The sequence below is a fragment of the Periplaneta americana genome, chromosome 6, assembly GCF_040183065.1.
Source record: "Periplaneta americana isolate PAMFEO1 chromosome 6, P.americana_PAMFEO1_priV1, whole genome shotgun sequence".
Taxonomy (NCBI): domain Eukaryota; kingdom Metazoa; phylum Arthropoda; class Insecta; order Blattodea; family Blattidae; genus Periplaneta; species Periplaneta americana.
This window is the reverse complement of record NC_091122.1, coordinates 116,765,853-116,784,454: the sequence shown is the minus strand read 5'-3', so window position 1 is coordinate 116,784,454 and position 18,602 is coordinate 116,765,853. Positions and strand designations below refer to the sequence as shown.

General features: G+C 35.6%; 1 protein-coding gene across 3 annotated transcripts in view; it reads left to right on the top strand.

Moving 5' to 3' along the window:
* Positions 1-18,602, top strand: part of LOC138701664 (uncharacterized) — a 148,666-nt gene that overhangs the window by 103,226 nt on the left and 26,838 nt on the right. The gene's annotated exons all lie outside the window — the stretch shown is intronic.

The window sequence follows — 18,602 nt, the reverse complement described above, 5'->3', positions numbered from 1 at the left end:
GTTTACAGGTAAAAAAAATGGTTACATCACGTTTGTGTGAAAATGTAATACATCACCTCTGTAGTTTATGTAACCTCCGTGTGATTATATAATGTATGATGCAGATCCTTCGATGCCTGAAAAAGATATTTAGCGACACCTTCTTTAGTTCCTGATAAATAACTGGCTTACATTTTATATATTTTATAGGTGAGGTGCGATCAATTACAATATCCATATTATAGAAATTAACACTATTAGCAGTATCAAGCGTACTTATTTTCAAAATACGTGTCGCATAGACCTCTGGAACGTATGAAAGTAGTAGGCCTATCTTTGAAAACTATGCCAACGGTGGATGATTTTATATGTATTTTATTGTGTTTGTAAAAGCATATTTTAGTGGGAAAATATATTTCACATGCATATTTGCCTAATTCTACGGAAAATATAATATTTATTATTTATTAATTTTTATTACAAACTGCCTCCCAACGGAGCTAGACTCTTAAGCCTCAGTATACTGACATATGATTTACAAATTTAAATACAGAGTAGAATAAGAATGAGGAAAAAAATAACTTGATTTGTATACTAAAATCTAATTAAAATACATCTGATATTTATTCACCTTAAAGTTGAGGTTTATTAATAAAACGTAATCTGTTTTACGGCAGTAGTTACTGGAAAGAAAATTGTAGGCCTAATCATTTTACTACTTGATATTTATGTAAATTTGTCAACTACTCTTCTGTTTATGTAATGTATGAGTGTCTACCGGTAACGTCTTGTGACGTAGGAAAAATATTTGCACTGCATAATACATTCCTCTACACTATAGTGACAGACTCACGCGTTTGATCTAGGTAATCATTTCGGAAGGACTTTCATGAAGCTAATTCATTGGCATGATGCCAATATTATATTATTCAATTGAGATTCAATTATATTATCGTTATTAAATAATTGTTCCACAAAATTGCGACAGTTATTGAGACAGTGATGATCGAATCATTTGAACCAATGTTACGATAATAGTTCGTTCCAAATATTGTCGGTTTACAAGCAAAACACATTAAGTAAAAAATGATACTTCTGAGAAAAAGAAGTGTATAATGACGTAAAGAATGTGTATAAACTTAAAATTAGAAAATTAAATATGCTTAAACAGAAATAACTTACTATGAATAATATTTTGAGGATTCGGTTTTATCAGAAGAAAAGGTCCTTTTTCTCAGAAGTATAATGTTGACTTACTGTGCTTTGCTTGTAAACAGACGATATAAAGCATAGCCACATATATATTTTTTCATGTTATAATTTTTAAGAAATCATGTATTAGAATAGAAAACATGTCATCCCTTAAGATTATGGTATTGATTTAATTTAATAAATATTATTAAATCCATAAAATAAATTAGTTCCATTACATTTTTCATACACTACAATCAAGGAACCTAATGTCTGAACTACAATGCATTTAAGATGCTACCTGGATTGTCTTGAGAGAGATTTTTCCTCAACGAACGTGTGACCCATCTACCTTCCTTAAATACCGCAGTTTTTTCTATAGAAAAATTACAAGCAAACTAGGACGAGCATCCATTAAAAGTGTTATGCTGGCTGCGTAAGACCCTAGATAATATATACCCAGATTGCTCGGCCTTATAGGCTTTGACGGTAACAACTTTTTGTCAGGTTTACTATGCTGTCATCTAGTTGTTACATAAGACGTCATTTCATAACTCCCATTTGAATTGCATTAGCGACTGTACTGCCATCTCGTGTTCGTTTACGGCGGACGGGTTGCGATCCTGGCGGTTCTCTTCAAAGTGCTACCGATTTTAACATAGGGATGAGCAATCTGTTATATAATATGTGATCTGGGTGAGACGCATTCTATTCGAGTTATAGCTAGCGAAAGTCATAAAAGTAATGTTGCAAACATTTGAAAGGTAGCATTGTTCATGAAGGGAAAACTCGCCGCCTGTCACTTAACTATTCCCTCAACTAATCCAATCTAACCTTGTCACAGTCCTCTCCTCCTACCCTTTTGGCCCAGAAAAAATATTCGTCTTTATTTAAATGAACTTTTATTATAATTTTGGTGGAGGCGAAATACTCGTATTTATTTACTGTAGAGTGTAGACTGGATTGAAAGAAATGTGTATGATGATCCCGAAAAGACAAAGTATATGATTATGTCTCGTGACCAGAACATAGTACGAAATGGAAATATAAAAATTGGAAATTTATCCTTTGACAAGGTGGAAAAGTTCAAATATCTTGGAGCAACAGTAACAAATATAAATGACACTCGGGAGGAAATTAAACTCAAAATAAATATGGGAAACGCCTGTTATTATTCGGTTGAGAAACTTTTATCATCCAGTCTGCTGTCGAAAAATCTGAAAGTTAGAATTTATAAAACAGTTATATTACCGGTTGTTCTGTATGGTTGTGAAACTTAGACTCTCACTTTGAGAGAGGAACAGAGGTTAAGGGTGTTTGAGAATAAGGTTCTTAGGAAAATATTTGGAGCTAAGAGGGATGAAGTTACAGAAGAATGGAGGAAGCTATACAACGCAGAACTGCAAGCATTGTATTCTTCACCTGATATAATTAGGAACATTAAATCTAGCCGTTTGAGAAGGGCAGGACATGTACCACGCATGGGCGAATCCAGAAATGCATATAGTGTGTTAGTTGGGAGGCCGGAGGGAAAAAGACCTTTGGGGAGGCCGAGACGTAGATGGGAGGATAATATTAAAATGTATTTGAGAGAGGTAGGATATGATTGTAGAGACTGGATTAATCTTGCTCAGGATAGGGACAGATGGCGGGCTTATGTGAGGGGCAATGAACTTTCGGGTTCCTTAAAAGCCATAAGTATGTAATGAAATTATTACATATACTGTATATACATAACACTTGAACCTTGTAAAACAGACTTCTCAGGGCCTGCCGGTTTGGACTTTCCCTGCGACCTTTACTTGTTTATATTTAATTTAGTGTTAGCTTAAATGTTGCATGATGAAGATGTACACAATAGAACGGCCTGTGCTTACAGTTCGTAAACATTGGGAAATGTGTTCGTTCAAAGTGTGCCAAAGGATATTTCTGAACGTATTTGGTAGATGAAATGCACCTTCAAAAAAAAAAAAGAATGATCCAGAAATGTGTAAGAAAATTAAAAGGCAACAGAAAGCCAATATCAGTGAACATACAGGAAGACGGAACGCACAGTATTACAATACGTGGGGGGGGGGGGGGGGAGATCGCAAGGCACTTGCGAAGAAAGAAAAAAATAGCAAGCATGCTTTTGTGGTTGTAGTCCTGTGCTGGGTTGGGTCTAGGAAAGGTGATTGGGTAGTAGGAAAGGAAGAAGCAATGACGCTGTAGAAAAGTATGCTTAGTTGCTTAGAGGAAATCGACCTGCATCTTTGTTAAATTCAGAATGTGTCATGCCTGTCATGACATGAGACACCACCGATACTTTCTAAACCAGTGGTACCTGTTCAGTCATTCTGCTAGCGCATCTCCAAAATACATTCCTTTTATCTTTGTACCCCTAAACTGCATTATTATTATTATTATTATTATTATTATTATTATTATTATATAAGACATTAAAAAAGACTACGAGTGATGTTATGCATAATATATTATTATTATTATTATTATTATTATTATTATCATCCCCTGAGATTGACATTACTTACGGTTCACCCTGCGTATTGAAAAAAAATACAGCATAAGAAAGACCTAGTCTCAATAGGTAGGGTTCGAATTAACGGGGGGGGGGGGGGATGGGGGATTTCCCCCCGTTGGAAAGTTATCCTTCTCTCATAAATTCATATTAACATCCCTACCAGGGATAACTTCTATTCCCCTCACAAAATATGATTGTTTTAATACGAGTATACTTTATAAAGTATAAAGTAAGTAAAGAAGTTATTTCATTATTTATCACCGGCAAACTGACAACAATCAATAACTTAGGAATTATACATCTTATTATTATGATCAAGATACAAGACAAGCAACTCAGTGCGACCAAGTGTTGAGCCGTAGTAGTAGTAGTAGTAGTAATAATAATAATAATAATAATAATAATAATAATAATAATAATAATAATAATAATAATTTTTCTATATAGTATTCTCTATCTAGGATTCTATACCCCCTTCATCAGAAATCTTAATTCGCACCCTGCCAATAGGCTATATAAACTGTGGGAAGAAGTTGCGAAAGAGATTAATGCATTTACAGTATAAAACCAAGTAGTCAATTTTTTGGTTCAGAGGATGAATCGAACTACTTCAGTTTGTGATTTTCTTCTTTATGCATAGGATTTCGTCGTCGGTTGCAATTACGTCGCAATTGAGAATAACAATGCATGAGAAAACTACGTATGTACATTCAATACGTTGTCGCGAAATTATGTTCGAGTCAGTCCGAGACAGACAGACCGAAACAGTCTTATTCAAGACAGAATTCCCAAAGAAGTATGCTTACGGCCTTACCGATAACTGTGAAGTCTTGACGAAGTTATAGTCTATTAAGCTATTTGCACTGATCGGCTTTGCGGGCTTGGAATTGGTGTCTCGGCGTAAAAGGATTATTTGCAGTGATTGTAACGACTGTCACTGGGTGAACGTCCACATTACAATGTTATATTATAACCTCCCAACGACAGTCGTAGAAATTCCCTTCTTAAACAGTCAGCTGTTACTTTCCTATCATGAGGATCTCATTAGTCATTACTCATTAGGCCTACAAACCACTAATAATTTTCAATATTCCTGTCAACTTTAAATAGGTACTAATTTTCGTAAATAAAAAGTGATATTAAAAGCTGTTACAGTGTGCAATTAACCGTTTTATGTGGTCGATCTTGCCTTTTGGCATTATAAAAAATAACTGCAATGCAGGAAGCAACGTTCACTTCTGTTTGAATGCTCATTAATGTATTAGTTTATATGTAGATATCTTTTCATGATTGTTGGAAGAAATTAGCTATAAATAAGAATATTTTTGTAATATGAGCAGATTATTTTCAAAAGCGTAATACACCTAAACCATATGTGTCAACTGCTTGACATTGGTTTTGGTATGGCTTAAAAACACGAACTATACAGTATAGTACTGTGAAGCGTACAAAGAGAAGGAAATAGGGGGCAGTGAACAGTCGGTTTGTGAGGAAGACGGATTGTACACGTGTCGGCCCGCTCAATATGCGTGAGTTACGAGAAGGGATGGCTGGCCCCCTACAAAAATGTGCAGTGTCAGCACCCCGCGAACCTCGCTACACAACTTTACTGTTAGTGACGACTCCTTATGCTGCGATTTATTGATATGTAAATCCTAAGTGATCGTGGTTTCCTGAAAGAATTGTTTCCTTGAACCATTTTCATTACAGCATTCCACCTATGCATAGGCCTATCACGTTTTCATTAACTCGGAATACCTTCTGTCTGTAGCCTTAAAATTCTGCTGCGTAATGAAGTATTCTGCTAATTTGTTATATAGATTGAGCACTGTGGCATGTCTTGTTGACGTCATTGGTTTTCTCTTTCCCCTCTCTTTTTCTTCTTTCCTCTTAGGTCAATAAAGGGTGGAAGTGATAATAACTTAGCACAGTGATGTCAAAGCATGCGCATTTTTCTGACCTTGACGTCGTGCGCGGGCAGCAAGCACTAAGTATGGAAAGAGGAAGGGTTGTGTATATGAATAAGCAACTTGTTGGATTAAAAAAACAGTGATGCACAAACTTCAAACGGAACGTGAAATTTTATGTCGTTATTTTTATATGGCTTCTTTCTGTTTAATATTATCTATATTGTCTGTAAAACAAAAGTACTAACACTAATTTCTTAATATTGCACTTGTGTTTTAAATCTTAATAACATAATAGAGAGTTAAGAAGGAATATTCACTTAAATTCCATAGTAGTATAATATTATACTGTATTAAGTGGATGAAACACATCATTCATAAAGAAAGTGATATTCCAAAGAAAGAGATTGAGTATGACATAAGTTGGAATTTATATTGATGGTATCTTTAGCCTTACAAAAATAATCAATAAACTAATCAAAACAATATTACAGTACACAGCAAAGGTACCTAGGTACTGTATCTGTTTTAAGTGTAACTAATATTACATAACAAAACTCTTATCGCATTATACTTTTAAGGTGATATTTGTAAGCAACTTCCTATCATCAGAATATTAAATTATTTTCTGGAAATCTGCTAAAGCTATAGAGCTGACATTTTTACAACACATGGGCACGTATCTTTTGCTTATGATGTAACAGTAGTTGCTTTGTTAATTCATTTCCGTACAGACAATTTCCATGCGAATATTTTCAAAATTTTCAATACACTATCTTCAGTAATACGTATATACGGTATATTAGATTTACGAAAACATTCTGTAAGACTACTAAATAAATAGGCCTATACCTGAAAATTTTACTTTTCTATACGAAAAGTTAAGAAAATATTTCTTTTGAATAAAAAAATCAAATTTGTGAAAAATGAGCATTAAAATTAAAACTTACATTCTTATAATGCGCTTATACTTCTCAGGCAAATCTAAAAATTAACATGGATACAGTTTTAATAAGTTCTCTTCCCTTTATCTATTGAATCAGTGCTGGCCATCCCTGAATATAGCTCGACCAAGCGGCATATACCACCTCTTTCGTCTATCTCTTTCCTTTCCGCTGTAAAGCGCTCAGGCTCTCCTGGGCTCTAAAGCGCGCGCTTGCTCCTATGGACATCAATTGACATGCCTGACTTAGCAGAATGAAGAGGGCAATAGAATACATCAAAATAAAAAAAAACTATTATGCGTTTTATAATTAAGTGCATGGTTAATTAGAAAATTAGGCTGAAAGTAACTGTTATATACATATAGGCCTACTCACTTACCTTACAACAGCAACTGCAATACATTGTGAAGTGAGTCAATTTTTGCAATAAATTTGTTACGTATCTTAGCAATTTACTTACCCTTAACATTTAGGGGCTGCTCCATAGGACAGCATATACTAAACATAGGATTAAAAACCAACGATAAGAAACAAAAAATTGAAGGAAAAAAGTAACAATAACAAATGTTTGCATAGAATTCAAAACTTATGTATGAGTGTTCTTGGTAGAGAATGTTGATTGTAACATTTTTAATACAATTCAAAACTCATATATAGGTGGTACGAAGTATTTAACGCGAATCTGTATAGAACTGGCATCACAGTTCCGCTCAATCTGCAGTTACTTACCGGCTTTTAGAGAACCCGGAGGTTCATTGCCGCCCTCACATAATACCGCTATCGATCCCTATCCTGAGCAAGATTAATCCAGTCTCTACCATCGTATTCCACCTCTCTCAATCTGCAATATATTACCACTACTACTACTACTACTACTACTACTACATTTTCCTCTTTATTTGCCCCTCATTTTTAATTTTTTCCCATTTTATTTCTAGTTTCTTGTTTGTGCGCCATTTTTATTCTGAATTATGATCGTTCTCTTCACATGAGATTCGTTTAGTGTGCTTAGCGTTGTATAGGTCCGCCTACTTTGTCCGCTTTGGAAGGTCACATTCAGAACGAAGTCAGCTTTACGTCAGTGTGCCATATATACCATCTGATCTCTTCTGCGACTGAGTAGTGTGCTGTGATGAAGTGATGCGCCATCTCTCAAGATTCATTCGGTGCGTTGACTTCAGCCGATGTATGGGACTAGGCCTATATCAAAACGTGTGTTTTCTTAATCACGCCTCTCAGAATCTAATAAACGAGACGATAGGGCCCTGCCTAGGGTTACCATGAGGAGAAATTCTATAGGAGGACATGGAATCTGAAATAAGAGGACATTGCTGAAAAAAGGAGGACTTTTTAAAAATTTGTATGAACAAAATTAAAGATGAAAGCAATGGCTCACCTTAATCAGTTTTCTCACTAGTTGCTGGATCAGTATTAGATCTGTACCCTACGTATCGACGGAGCCCACTTTGTGCACAAGAATCTGAAGGGACCAACTTATATCTTGTAACAAATAATTATGGAACTGATCACAGGACATGTCCTTGAAATTATATTTCACTATGATATCTTTGACTGCCTCCGTTAGCATGCGATTTCGTTCTTTTGTCCATTGAGCAGATATTAGGAAAAATACTCTCTCAGCACTTCCATTGTGACTTGGGATAAATAAATAGAATTGACATATTTTTAAGAGTTCTGAGAAAGTTTCAGTGCTCGCAGAACTATTGGAATTGAAGAATTTGCACCATTGTTTATCTAAACTTAAATCTTTGTCCAAATTAACTTGATTGACATTCTTTGTACATTGCAGAATAAAATTGATAAAATAGCTTAGAAACATTAATAGTGACATTTTTGGTGTAGGAATTCAATGCATGTCAATAGGTCATCAATCATATTTTATGTTTTTATGTGCTCTAGCTTCAACCATTGAAAGCAGTTAAATTCTTTCGTAGGTTTTCACCATTTATTTAGATATTCTAAGCATAATATCGCACATTATTCAATATTCGTATTAATTGTAGTTGAAATGCGAAATGTCGGACATTTCAAATTTTTTTTTTTAATGCCTGCCGGACAGGATAAAATGATTGTCAGTGTGTCAACGAATCTTTAGATAAGCCTACTTAACGCATTTCGAACTGGCGGATCAAGATCACGTACAAACATACAAACCTTGCACGAACTGTGAACTGAAGTACTGGTAATCCCGGCTGTCCCAGCTGACTTTAGTTGAGGAGAATGGTCCAGGAATTGGGTAAGCACTCGTGTTAAATGCAGTTCATTGCTTGACCTTGATCCGCTAGTTCGAAATGCGCTAACAATAGTAAAAATAGCGTCAATGGGAAGCTTCGGTGCGGTAGTGCCGACCCAAAATTAACCTACGTTCACATCATCCACTTACGAATTTTGAAAGCACAATTTGTTTCAGAACGCTTCCAACCCAATCTTCTCACTGTTTTAATGTTGTTGTTTAGCTAACTGTCCGAAGACAGGTCTGAACCTCACAAGTGATACTAAAAAGCACCACTTATGAGGCATCTAGGCCAGGAGATAATGGGGTAGGGTGGACAGTTCCTTTCCCCCTCCATTGCATACATCGCCGATTAGCTACATATTACACTAATCAGACTTCAGATGCATACAAACAATTGTTCTTCCTCTGACACATCGTCAAGTGAGATGTACTGCCTGATAATAGAGGTACATATCAGCCAGAATCTCAATCAGAGGATCTATTATTGTTATATTTAGTTATTTGTTTATTTTTATTTATTTGATATTTATTTCACGTCTAAATAGCACGAAAATATGAAACAATCGTAGTCTAAATCGGTACCAATATTTAACATGCTTTTACTATAATTAACTATAAACTGTTATGAGTACAGCACAGAGGGCCAGCCGAAAGAGAAACCATCATTTATGTTTAAGTGTCTGCCCATTCGTTGGTGAAATTAGGAGCGAAGGTTAAAAACAGGCCATTGGTCGTATACAGTAGTGGCTAGCTAGCCTTGAAGTCAAATCTCGCTGTTGTACCACAGCGTAGGGGATTTCCCTTCGTAGTGCCAGGAGCGTTGCGCAGTTCAAACCAGGACATTCGAGTCACGGACGTAGCATCAGCAGCAAGAGCAGCAGGTACGTGCGATAATGTTTAAGATTTGAATTCACTTTGTTATAAACTTTGTTTTTGCTGTAAGATTTCGGTGTTATTTCGCTTGTAAGAAACATATTTTACAGTATAATTTAAACCCCGTCGTCGTAACCTGAGTGAGTGTAATATTTTGTTCGCAGCAACATCCGTATTAAGGTTGTAGATCAGTTAATGCTAACGTGTCATTCGGAATTGTTTTTATTTGAATTATTTTTATTCGTGCAAATATACGTAGAAAAAAAAAAAGATAACTATTTAAAGGTTTGAGTTAACCTCCGTCTTCAATCAGTGAAAAGGAATTCGGTGGAGCATCTTTGGCTGTGGATGGAGCCATTTACAATAATTGTTTACTCTAAGTTACTGATTACTTCTTTAGGCGATGCGCTACTGAAAATAGTCGAATTTTGACCAATTTCATCATTTTTTTGCACACAAAAAATGTACGATTTCGTGAGTAGTATTATCGTAAAAATTTTATCTCATTATCTTAATTATAGCTATACTTTTATATTATTTGATAGAAGTTGTGTTAGAGCATGAGTGTAACAAAAACTTTAAATTCATTTATCTCAAGAAGGAAATTTTCTACGTTTTCAACGACAAATATTCATTTTATTTCTCTGTGGTTAAAGCTAGAATAATGAAACTTCGCATAGCCTATTTATTCATTCATATCTCTGTTATGAAAGGGAGCATTTGATTAGCTGTATTCAGCATAATTTTATTACCAGAAAATTATACGTAAAACAGTATTTTTTTTTATTAATGTTTGAACAATGAAGAAATTATATATATATATATATATATATATATATACATACACACACACACAAATTAGAGTAGGGCATTACTAATACCTCATTGCACAATATGCAAAAGAAGAAATTAGATTTGAAAAGTAGTAATAACTTTTTTAGAAATAGGATTTTCACTAAGTAAGTTAAAAAAAAAAAGAAAAAGAAAAAAAAATAAACTTAATTTTTTTTTAATGTTTATGAGAAAAGATTGAAATTTACAATGTGTGATTATGATATTGATATTCAGTAAAAATTTCAACTAGCAAACTCAAAAATCGTGGGTTTTAGAAATTTCAGTATCGCATCACCTTAAAAAGTCCGAGTTCGATCCTGGGCAGATCGTGTGAGATTTATGGTGGACGAAGCCATCTTAGATTGATGTATTTATGTACTTATTTATTTTATTTAGTATAATTTTAAAGGGAAGACCAATTGCCTATTTCCATTATGGTAAGAGAGAGAGAGAGAGAGAGAGAATTTTTTTTTTGTTTTTTTTTTTTTTTTTTATCATAATGCAGTGCTGTGTAGTTCGTAGTGGTACACCTTTTGTGGTGCATCAACTACAAACTTCTACGGCGACTGAAAGAACTTCGGCTTCGGCTGTCGCCCACGAATGGAAATACTTGTGTGAATGTTGTGTGTCAAGCACCCGCCATTAGATAAGAAAAGAAGTCGGCCTGAGTAGTGCAGTCGGTATAGCGCTGGCCTTCTGTGCTCGAGGTTGCGGGTTCCATCTCGGTCCAGATCGATGGCATTTAAGTGTGCTTAAATGCGACTGGCATCTAAAAGAACTGCGGAACAAAATTCCAGCACACAGGCGACGCTGATATAACCTCGGCAGTTGCGAGCGTCGTTAAATAAAACAATTTTTTTATAAGAAAAGAAAATCGAAGGCCACCAAAATATAACCAACAAAATGTAGAAGCTTTTGCAACCAACCGACAAATCAGCTTTCCGTACTATGTTAGTAATATATTGAAGTTGTTTATAAGCTTTTGAGTAAATTTCAATATTGAAGTTGCTGATCTTTATGCCGTTTTCGCATGAATATGCATAGGATAGTAATCTCAGATCGTGTCGTGGCATTATCATGTCTGTAGTTCGAAACATTTCAAATTCTGATGCAACTCACCGTTGCGTCGGTGAAAAAACAGCGATGACATGACAGAATTAGAAAGCGGAGTTACGCATCTGTCTGCGAAGACAGCACATCCTTAGAAAAGTCGCCCTCGGTAGCGCAGTTGGTATAGCGTTGGCCTTCTATACTCGAGATTGCGGGTTCGATCCCGGGCAAGATCGATGGCATTTAAGTAACTTATGTTTAAATGCGACAGGCTCATGTCAGTAGATTTACTGGCATGTAAAAGAACTCCTGCGGGACAAAAATTCCGGCACACCGGCGACGCTGATATAACCTCTGCAGTTGCGAGCGTCGTTAAATAAACCATAATTTTTCTTTCCTTAGAAAATCTCTCATAGAATAGTCTGAAATGTAATTCGAAATCAGAATATTTTATATTATAGGTCTACCTCTTTATTAATTTTCTTTGTTTTGAATGGTTAACATAAATTACGAAAGAGTCGAACAGAGAATCATAGTTTTAATTTTTGGTAAGAGAATTGTATGAGAATATCGTAGGAAGTAATCACATAATCATAGACTAATTACAGTTATGTGATATTAAGTCGTTAGTTATTTAACAGTCTTAATTGGATTGGCTCTCCAATTGAGAGTAATCGAGCTAGCTCTGTAACTGGCGTTACAGGAGGAGGCCCTTGCCCTTATGGGATTTCATGGACTGTTCTTTTTCTAATTGACGCTTTCAATCGAATCCCGCGTGGATGGATGTCTCTTGTTAATGTATTGCCCTGTGTGTCTATGTGGAGGCCCCTACGGTCTGCTGACCCCAGGCTAATGGAGGTCCACACATGTGTGGATGTCTAGTGTATGTGTCTATAGAATTTCCCCCTCCCTACAGGGATAGGTATATAAGAACTATAAAAAACTGATAGAACAGTCGCGAATTCGACTCCCGGTGACTGAGGGATATGGTGCTGCCGATGGACAATATTGTTGTACGGCTCGGTACTGAGGACATACAGTACATCGTGATTAAATAGGCGTATTTGTTCTGCAAAATAAGGTGGCTGGTTTTATATACAATTATACAGTGATGAATACTCTTTAGTAATGTCCAGATACACGAGGATTAAAACTTTGAACCAAAAATGCAAGTAGCCCAAACAATATCTAGAGCTACTTATATAGCTATTTAGTACGCTCTCGAGTAGAAAAGCAACTCATACGGGACAATGTTCTTCCGCAGTCCGTGAAGAGGATTGATTCCTAGCCTGTGGAGACTGTAGCACAATGCTTGACACTGAAAACTTTTCAGTAAACATATAATCGTCGATAGATTTAAGTTGATCTACAGCTATTTATGTATTTAAAGTACCTACTACCTTTATTCTGGTCTTACGGAAGAAAGAAAATCTTTAAGAAGCCATTGTACCACTATTTTCAGTAAAATTCTACATGATCATGACTCATTAAGGAAGGATTCATATGCACTAAAAATGGCAAAATATACATGCATGTATGCATTTAAAAACCAGGATATATCCACTAAAAATAACAAAATATGCACTGTTAAAATAAAAATATATATTATTTTAAACAATTTCTATTATTGATGATTTTAAAATAACAATAAGAATATTGAAACACCATCAGTTGTTAAATTTCGTGTCCTTCAACCCACGGCTAACTAATTCAAAATTAATAACTTTCGTGCAGCTAAACTGTTCTAAAATACAATGCACTCTTAACACACTGTCGAAGTTTCTTTGACATGTCACCATAATAAAATGAAATCGTGGAATTGTCACAATGATTCGCCGACAACAGTGCACTTCTGTATGATGTCAGATTGCCAAAAATAAAATATTCAATGTCTGTGTTTCTTATGTATTCCATATTTCTGACTTTCCATATTCTTAATCTTCGTTTAAACACCAGATTGCTAAAAAAAATAACGAAATGTGCTTTTGTATGCACTAAAAACTGAAATGTGTATTAACCTCTTAAATATGATTATTTAATTTAGAAATCTTCTCACCATTCGTTAGCTGCCACAAGGAACAAAGCGTACTTAACCATATACATGTTTACAAGTTCATTAAACCATTTATTTTGTTTTGACAATGAAACTCTTACAAGTACATAGCTGCAAATAGGCCTATATTTTTAGATTAGTGGAAATATACCTAGTTTTAGAGAGAAAGGTCAAGTGTTACAGTATATATACAGTATATTCACTATAAAATCTTGACCTTTGGTTACAAATAACTTGGAGTGCATTTATTTAATAATATCATGTGATTTGCAACTAAGGAATAAAACACGCAGATACGCTAAAATCCGCCCCCTTCATGACACTAACATCTCGGTATCAGGCTATACAATGAATTGAATATGAAGAGAAGTATTTAGCGACTGGCTTCTCTCTATTTTCGACTCGTCCGTTCAGCGGGACGACGTACTCCGCAGTGAAACAATGTCCTGACCCCTTTTGCAAGGATGTCTTCGCGCGTACCTATTTAGACATAGTCCCTCATCACCGAATGATCTAATTTGTAAATTTAAAATTAGCAAGTCGAAAACTGTCCGTGCAATAATCCTACATTACCTGTGTTACCATCACTATAAATATATAGACATAGAGAAGTGAATCACACAACTCCGATATAACGCATGATTATATCTTAAATTATTCTCTTAATGACTTCTTTTGATTCATTTTTATCTTAAGTAGTGTTATGTGGATCATAATATTTTGTGATTGTCATTTGTATCATTCAGGCTGATAGATGAAATATTGTTTATCGAATATGTTAGTCGCTGTGTGTTTTCTTGTATAGGATTCACCTTCGATTACTTTTGGATAGTGGTATTTTATTTAACAACGCTTTAAACTTCAAAGATTATGCAGCATCGTAACTCACCGTGGACGAGAAATTTCTCCTAGAGCCTTTTTTAGAGACAGAACTCTTTTATGTGCCGTAAATATACGACACGAGTCTCCCAGCTTTACTTTCCTCATAGACGAAGTCATGCTAAGGATTTTATCACCCTTCAAAATTCATCGTACGCGGTCTGGTTTGAACCCGCGAATCTTGGACTCAACGGCCATCATAGCACCGCAGGGCCATCGAGGACAACGTTAGTTTTGTACTTTTGAATGATTCTGACCTATAATTTGTTTTCCTTCTTTCTCTCGTCGTAACCATCTGTTAGCTCGCTGCCCTTGTATATTTATATTCTAAAAGGATTTCATTTGTTGTTTTTTTTTTTCACTTATAATACAAGATAAAGCAGGACTTTTTTGTGACGTAACATGTCTTATCACAAGTCGACACTTCATTGAAGGAAAACGTCACTCTTATCCTCATTCATGAGGTAATGCCCCGCTTTCCTCAGTTATAATTATAAGGAAATGATTACCACCACAGGGAAACCCAACTTATCGTAACATAGAACCGCATTGAGCAGAGTACAGTCATTTCCCATAATTATGGTCCTGAAACACAACTATGGTCCACGATACAACCATTCAAATTTTACACTCCATAATGTAGTACCTCGTTTATTTATATTTTTGCTGTACTGTAGTTTGAAGTCAAGTCACTGCAGCTATCTATGAACAGTCTATGTTCTACAGTGTTCATTGGATGGTGTATCGTGGACCACAGTTGTGTTCCAGGACCATAGTATGAGGAATGACAGTACGTGTGTAGCATCACATTTAGGCTGCTCTTTCAATGGGCTGATAGTGAAGTTGAGATTTGAGATTGAATAAGTTTTAAATCCTATATGGGTGTAACATTATATCCGCAAACAGACATAACATAGAACAAATCTTTCCCGTTATATTGATACGAATGGTGTTTCATAATATTTCACCCTATACTGAATATAAGGCAAGCTGTGTAAAAAAAAACTTTCCACAGGCCAGAAAGATACTGTGGGGTGCTCACGAGATCAGCCCTGGTAGGAATGTGGAGTAATGTCATCCAGCGTAACGCCACTCTTGCTCGAAGAAAACGACATAGTGACACACTACTAACTACATTACAACATCTAACCAATGTGAAAACATCCGATCAACTTTAATATAAACTAACAGTTTCAACTTACACAACACACCGACACAGTGTTAGTCTCAAACTAGTTGATATTTTTAGTCACAGTATAATTAAACACCATGTGGTGACAGTGATGTCATCTGTTTAGTGTCGTACGACTCATAACAACTTGTCTCTGATCAGTTCTAGAAAGAGCGGTGCTCTATTCATCATTACTTCCCCACACCACGCCTAATTAAAATACACCTCGCAGAGACTTCCTCGTAAGTTCCCCACAGTATGAGTGTTTCAGAATATTTCACTCTATACTGAATATAAGGCAAGCTGTATAGGAGAACTGTTTTCACAGGCCAGAAAGATAAGAGGAATGTTTCAGAATATTTCACCCTTATACTTGGGGTGTACCATAAGTAGTAACGAGCTGCTCCCAGGAAGTTAGAGGAGAATAGCAATGACAAAGGAAGCTTTTATTAGAAAAAGGAGCATCTTCTGCGGACATTTAAGAGGCTAATGAAGTGCTTTGTGTGGAATGTAGCATTTTATGGGACAGAAATCTGGACATTACGACGAAGTGAAGGAAAGCGATTAGAAGCACTTGATATGTGGCTGTGGAGAAGACAGAATAAGAAACGAAGCCATTTTGGAAAGAGTGAGTGAAGAAAGAATAATGCTGAAACTGATCAGGAAGAGAAAAGGAATTGGCTGAGAAGAAATTGCCTACTGAAGGATGCACTGGAAAGAATGGTGAAGAGTTCGGAGCAGAAGAAAGAGGAAGGCAGAAAATAGGAAAGACTGGAGAATGCTGGATTTGCAGTGAAAGACCTGCCTTTGTGCAGAATACTATGAATGAATCTATCAGTCTAAATTTCATTTTCGTCTATTGTTGGGAAAGACTGCAGTAGGCTACTCTCAATACCATGTATTACGACCGAGGACAACAAAACTGAAGTTAACTAATGCTCAATTAAAAGATTAATTTTCAGAAACCTCCTAAACGTTTGGTTTTTAAAAGAGTTCTTGTTCTCTAAATTATTTGTAATTGTGATCTTCCTTTTAGGTTCCTTTAACACTGCTGCCTTTGAGGCTTTCTGAGTCTCATTTTAAAGGTTATTTATTTCCTCCTTTGACTGTTAGGGGCCTTTATGGTAAGAAATGTTCTGTAAATATCGACCTGGGAGAGAAATCTGTTTGTAAAGCGAACTGGGTAGAGTGATAAACATCTAGTGGGTAATATTGTCTGGAAATTTTTTTTCTGTTAATCTACAACACAAAATCTTTCATTTTACTTCCCTTTCGAAGGAAACATGCTAAGAATTTTAATATTTTTAATCACACTCTGCCGAGATTTTTCTCACCAAACAGACCTCGGTATATTTAAATGTTTGGAATCCTTTGAGATTGATGGTAAGGAAAGATGAGATCTTTGAGATTGATGATAAGAAAAGATGGTGAGATAAGTTTTTACGAGTATGGTGGCCCCTAGTCATTGTCTATCTAGTACTATCTCATTTTTCTCCATTTCTTTTGTTTCATCTTCAGGTAGTTCGTTTTGAGCACAGTACTGTATTTTCTTGTAACACTCTTCCACAGACGTCAGATTTTTTGTTTTGTTGTTTTTTTGTTTTCCTTCATTATTCTTTAAAAATGTATCATGTGAAGTATGTGAAATTTGTTTACAAGGTACACATTTAAAGCCATGAGCATATTAATGTCACAATCAAAGAAATATATCCACATACTCATTATGAGTTACGAGAGAAAGTTTTGTCTTTCTGTACTTACCACGAAATAACCATCCAGAACGACAAATTTTGCTATCTTTCCAGGAGTATTTAAAGAATATCCTCCTTAGGAGAATTCTGGTGCAGTAACTCCTAACATGTTGGATATCATTGGTTTCGAAGTAGTAACCTGTCATCTGATGTTCTACAGTGGCAGACAGAATGCACTTTAATCCCACTTGGCCTGATTACCTCGTTGAATTGTTTCCAAGGTTTTCCCCGATTGTAAGGCGAATGTCAGGCAATATATCCTGTGAAAATGGAGATTGCAAGATAGTCCTTGACGAGATCTCGCCAAAGACTATCTTGCAGTCTCCATTTTCACAAACGCTTGATAATCTCGAACAGTTGATTCAGAATCATTAATAACTGATTGACAAAATCATGTACTGGTTGGAGGGTACAAGTTCAAACTTCATGGGCAGTTGGTTCGAACAGCAAATGTATTTGCTGTGATATGGTTTCCCATCTTTGCCTTTTGAAATGTAGGAACACACGAGTCATTAAAGTTAAAATTTCAGTTTCCTAAATTGTCCCAACGTTTTATTTAACAAGTCTAAGAAGCTTAGGAACTATAATTAGTAAAATACTAACACCATCTGAAAACAGAAACGCTTACTACTGTAAACGTAATAAGTTATTTAGGCATTGTTATGGTTTCTTTTGACGCATTGTCAAAACGCCATAATGTTAACTGCCAAACAGGACAACAACAGTGGTTGGAGAGAGACTAACTCCATAGTGGCGAAGTACTTCTAAGAAAACTTATGTGGTATAACATAGCAGTTGATGTACCTCAAGATGATTCCAGTCAATGATGATGGAAATTATCACAAATGTATCATGACCTTTACCAGACTGTTTTTTTTAATCCACAGACTTGACTGGAATCGACTAAAGTTACGTTGTTGTTAATACTATTGCATGATATCGACAAATTGTAGTTTCAACAAAATTGGAACCCATGGCAACCCTTCTCTCTCTACATAGCAATGTGCAATGTGAGGTCTTGCATTGTTTTGAAGAGAAATTCCTTCTCCTCCCCTTGTAAATATTTGTCATGCAGTTTTTCGATTTATCTTAAGTGAAGAAGGTCAAAAAGCAACTTCTCTCCACTCACAATCCCCCCACACAACATTCAGGTAGGAAAAATTGTATGTTATTACAATGCAAGGTCTCATAC